This window comes from Oncorhynchus nerka, linkage group LG25, assembly GCF_034236695.1.
Source record: "Oncorhynchus nerka isolate Pitt River linkage group LG25, Oner_Uvic_2.0, whole genome shotgun sequence".
In the NCBI taxonomy this organism is placed as follows: domain Eukaryota; kingdom Metazoa; phylum Chordata; class Actinopteri; order Salmoniformes; family Salmonidae; genus Oncorhynchus; species Oncorhynchus nerka.
In genome coordinates this window covers 32,115,062-32,120,876 of record NC_088420.1, presented here as the reverse complement: position 1 = coordinate 32,120,876, position 5,815 = coordinate 32,115,062, and the positions used below count along the sequence as shown (strand labels likewise).

The 5,815-nt window shown below is 41.1% G+C and overlaps 1 pseudogene; it reads left to right on the top strand.

The window, feature by feature from the left end:
* Positions 1 to 1,113: 1,113 nt before the first annotated feature.
* On the top strand, positions 1,114 to 5,517 carry LOC135564574 (protein FAM169B-like; annotated as a pseudogene).
* The last annotated feature ends 298 nt before the right edge of the window (positions 5,518 to 5,815 follow it).

Genomic DNA, 5,815 nt, shown 5'->3' with positions numbered 1-5,815 from the left:
ATCGCTGTCAGTGATCAGGCCTACCACTGTTGTGTCATCAGCAAACTTAATGAATGTGTTGGAGTCGTTCTCGGCCACGCAGTCGTGGGTGAACAGGGAGTACAGGAGGTTACTAACCATGCACCCCTGAGGGGCCCCAGTGTTGAGGATCAGCATGGCAGATGTGTTGTTGCCTACCCTTACCACCTGGGTTCAGCCAGTCAGGAAGTCCAGGATCCAGTTGCAAAGGGAGGTGTTTAGTCCCAGGGTCCTTAGGTTAGTGATGAGTTTTGTGGGCACAATGGTGTTGAACACTAAGCTGTAGTCAATGAACAGCATTCTCACATAACTATCCTTTTGTCCAGGTGGGAAAGGGCCGTGTGGAGTGCGATTGAGATTGCATCATCTGTGGATCTGCTAGGGCATTATGCGAATTGAAGTGGGTCTAGAGTTTCCGGCATGATGGTGTTGATGTGAGCCATGACCAGCCTTTAACAAAGCACATCATAGCTACCCACGTGAGTGCTATGGGGTGGTAATCATTTAGGCAGGTTACCTTCTCTTTCTTGGGCACAGGGACTATGGTGGTCTGTTTGAAACATGTAGGGATTACAGACTCAGTTAGGGAGAGGTTGAAAATGTCAGTGAAGACACTTGCCAGTTGGTATGCGCATGCTTTGAGTACACATCCTGGTAATCCACCTGACCCCGTGGCTTTGTGAATGTGTACCTGTTTAAAGGTCTTGCTCACATTGGCTACAGAGAGCGTGATCCCTCAGTTGTCCGGAACAGCTGGTGCTCTTATGCATGCTTGAGTGTTGCTTGCCTCGAAGCAAGCATAAAAGGCATTTAGCTCATCTGGTAGGCTCACGTCCCTTTCCCTCACCTGTCCCTTTGTAGTCCGTAATATTTTTCGAGGCCTGCCACATCCGACAAGCATCAGAGCCGGTGTAGTAGGATTTAACCTTAGTCCTGTATTGACGCTTTGCCTGTTTGAGGGTTCATCTGAGGGCATAGCGGGATTTCTTATAAGCATCCTGATTAGTGTCCCGCTCCTTGAAAGCAGCAGCTCTAGCCTTTAGCTCGGTGCGGATGTTGCCTGTAATCCATGGCTTCTGGTTGGGAATTATACGTATGGTCACTGTAGGGACGACGTCGTCGATGCACTTATTGATGAATCCGGTGACTGAGGTTGTATACTGCTCAATGCCATTGGATGAACCCCGGAACATATTCCAGTCTGTGCTAGCAAAATAGTCATGTAGCATAGCATCCGAGTCGTCTGACCCCTTCCATATTGCGTGAATCACTGGTACTTTCTGCTTTTTTTCAGTTGAGCATCTATCTAAAGTGACAACCATCCAATGTTTGTGACAGATCTATCACCTGCCAAATGTAACCCCTGCACAAAGAACCCCTGCTTCCCTCCATCAGGTGGAGGTGACACATGACAATGTGTGCAAACTCCTGCTGTTCGGTGATCATGATCCACCTTGTACTCCCGCGGCTCTGCACATGCCTGCAGCTGAAACTCAATGTTGATACCCTACAGAGAAACTTTCAGATCCGCTTAGTTTGGTTGATGTTATATAGGCTACAGTATAATGTTACAGAAAATGTCAAATGTTTTCACAGTGGTGGCCCTGAACCTGCATGGAAAGTGGTGGTCTTTAAATTATGTTCAAGACATCCAGCAAATCCAGATCTGGTCTTGTGATGGTATGTTATTTTCATTTGCGCTTATGTCCTCTATGGTAAGTAATTGGCAATGGTGTCACTAAATATAGGACTTCCCATTACCTTCATGTTTAGATGGGATAGGTGCACATATATTACATTTACATTTAAGTCATTTAGCAGACGCTCTTAAATATAATACCGTAAATGCTATGTTTTTACATGGTTATGACATCTAAAGGGTGCATGTAATAACATGCAAAGGCCCCTCCATACCCATAAATACATCAAATGAGGTTTTAAACCACTGAATGGGGTTTTTATCTATGTGTTCAGGATGGCTTAGATGTGTAGGTCATTCACAGGGGAAGTCTGTTACAGAAATATATACTGTTCCTGCTTAGATTATTTTGGGAGTTTTGGAAAGGTTGGGGAAGAGATTTAATTCTGAGGGAATTTGGCAAAATTCTATGGCACAATGGAGAGGCAGTTGGATTCTGCACCATCAAAAAGAAAGGTAAGGCATTGTGTTTGATTCCAATTTGCTGCCAGGTCTTTTGATCAATCAGATCAGATCTGAAAAAGATGTGATTGGTCAAAAAACAATTAATGAGGGGAAAAAAATCGGAATTGGGCTGCCTATGTAAACGCAGTCAAAGGGCCCGTTTCACAGCTAATGCGAGGTGACGCAACAACTAATGGGTGAGTGTTACATCATCGACTGTGTACTCGATTGACAAATTGCTATTACATGTGGTTAGCTGATACTTAAAATACCAAATCCAGGCGTTACTAGATTTGTCAGGCATCAGCAAATTCTAAGCATAGGAAAATGCCCATCGATTCTCATCGCAATTTCTATTTAGAACCGGGAGTGTTGCTATGTCAACACATGTTATGTGGTTACCTGATATTGAAAATAGTAAGGCTGCACAGGAAGTTGTGAAAATCAAAACCATTACCTTATGCTCTTGGTTTACACAAAAGGCTCTGTATTGTACATGTTGAATTTGGGTGAGACAGAATTAGTGGAAAGTGTCACATTCAATCATCCCATTCCTGTTTTCAAGTCAATCATTTAAAAAGCTAAACAGTGTAGGGAGGAATACATTTTTCTGTTGCATATGTTTTTAATCATTTTGTCAAAGCAACATAATGTATAATTGGCTCTTTCAGGAAGTCTGTGTGATGGATGCACAAAACAAAGCTATCAGCTTCCTGTTCTTGGCACTGTGCGTGAGGACTCCGTGGAGGAGGAAAGGTATGGCACTGCAGATCCTGACAGACTAAAACATCCTTCCCCAATGAGGAAGTGATAGGAATCAGCTGTACCATATCCCCAAGCATGATGAAAGGTGGGTCAGTATTAGAAATTCAAAGGTCAATTATGTCAATGCTGGTTGTACCATGGAAAGATCGCTGAATTTATATTAGGACAAAGTCAGGCAGTGGCGTGTATTCATGGATGCCAAGGAAAGCCAGGCTTACCCGAATATTTGACCAATAAAAAAATACAAAATAATTGATCTTATCTTTATCTGTCTATCTCTGTTTTTGTCAATTCGCAAGTGGCTGAATTGCACCGGAGAAATCATCTGAGCGAGGGAAACAGCACCCCTCTGTCTCAGTATGTATAGCCAATGTTTCTGATGCTGTCTGGACCAAAATAATATAATGTATAACTGTTGCCACAGTAGCATTTGATTGAGGGATGCCAGCAAAAATTTGACCTCCCTTGATAACATGATGAAACCCGCGCAATGCTCTTTCTAGTCTCAGTTCTCTTTATTAAGTTTTTCATATCGACCTCAAGGCCTTCATCAGAGCTTTTATGAGTATTTTTCATTTTCACCCTTATATAGACATTGTAGCCTCCCTTGATAAATATTAATAATAATAATAATAATTAGCCAATCAATGTTGAGCTGAGCTCAACTGTGGGTTGTCCCCGTGCAGCAAAACACCCCCCAAAGGAGGCCAGATTGGATTTGGCTTCAGACCAATCAAATCACTTCCTTTGCAAAACGTCATTTTCAGAAAAACTTGTCTGTTTCTGGTCTGCTTGTGTCAATGTCCTGCAGTAGCTATCTTGATAAATCGGCCCTTTCCTAAACCATGGATAGAGATGGGGATTTGGACTTGTGTTTTTGACTTAATTCTCTGTACCATACATTAATATGTTGTGCCACTGGCCTGAGACAATTAAACTTAAATATGTAGCCTAGATATAGCCTAGTAGGCTCACATTAACTAGTTAGCTAGCTAACTTAGCTGGTTCATTGCTGCCCATGCGAGGAAGTCAGGCAAGCAAGCATTTTAGCTAAGTAGCTTATGACAACAAAAACTAAGAGTGTCCTGTATGACATTGCCATAGACTGTTTTGGCAGCATGAAAGAGAGGAGGATGGAATTGGCTTTAAACTAGTCTACAAGTACCATGTCTACAAGTAGCATTGGTAAAAAAAAAAAATGTTTTACTCGCGCGCACACACACACACACACACACACAAACACACACACACACACACACACACACACACACACACACACACACACACACACACACACACACACACACACACACACACACACACACACACACACACACACACACACACACACAAACGCACACACACACACAGAAATCAGTAACATGGATAACCACATGATATTTAGCAACATTGATTGGACTAACTTGTTTTTGGTATCTTTAAGATTGTTTTCACTGTATTAAACTAAGCATATATAGCCTTGTTGAATTGATGATGTTTAAGTTGAAGTGGTGCTGGAATAGCGGAGGCAGTGCTCCTGTTGTCTTTGTGCTGACTTGCGGTAACTCTGTGGTTCTAAATCAGTAGTTGTTTGGTAAACTGTTGAAAACACTAACTTGCTTGACTGTTATATAACTATTTGAATGCAATATTTGCTTTGTGGACTTCACTGGACAGATGTTGCTTTCTGGTTTTGTGATGAAACAAATGTGTAGTTGAATTTATTCCGCCACTGTGTGTCTTTTTGTTGTCACCGCATTGTATATCACGTGGCGTATGAACGAATCAGTTATAGAGCAAACATCGCAATTATCACAACATACAGTACCATTGAAAAGTTTGGACACACCTACTCATTCAAGGGTTTTTCTTTATTTTGACTATTTTCTACATTGTAGAATAACAGTGAAGACATCAAAACTATGAAATAACACATATGGAATCATGTAGTAACTAAAAAAGTGTTAAACAAATCAAAATACATTTTATATTTGAGATTCTTCAAAGTAGCCACCCTTTGCCTTGATGACAGTTTTGCACACAAAAAAATAAATAAAAAAAATAATAATTCTGAACTCTGCATTGTTGGCTAAGGGCTTATAATTAAGCATTCCACAGTAAGGTCTACTACACCTGTTGTATTCGGCGTATGTGACAAATAAAATTTGATTTGATTTACAGTAAATGCTTTATGGAAAATTCAGGACAACATCAAAGTTACCCCATTCAACCCACAGTGATATTGTATTCAGCCCACTGGGTACACACTGGTTGAAACAACATTGTTACCAAGTTATTTCAATGAAATTATGTTGAACCAATGTGGAATAGATGTTGAAATGACTTCTTTACAAATTGGGAAGTCTCAATTCCAGGAAACTGTCCATTGTATGTCTCCTACTCCTCTCCAGTGTGCAGGAAATACCTGTTGATGTGCCAGAAACAAAGGGATCGGCTCTGTGAGGAGGAGGTTCCTGGGGGCTGACGCCAGAGATGGAACACATTGCTGAACATACAGCTCAACCGCAACACAAACAGAGGCCATTTCTAGGTCTGAATCAGGGTGCACCAAGGCAAACGTTGTGTGTTAATGTTAGACAGACAGACATCACTATAAACATAACATGGTCTCTGAATTGTAAGACAAGAAAGCACACCTTGAAAGCATTCCGCTTGTGAATAGGATTATGTTGAATTATATTATGTTAGGATTTAATAGCTTTTTTATTTCCATGTTAGTTTCATTCATTTTCAGTGTGAAGTATCTTTGTAAAGTGGGGTTGTCTTTGTAGGTTCAAGTGAGAAGCAATGTCTAACAACATTGAAGAAGAAGCGAAACAATAACATTTGAGAAAGAAATCTGACTTTTGCCTGGACATACAATGTGTT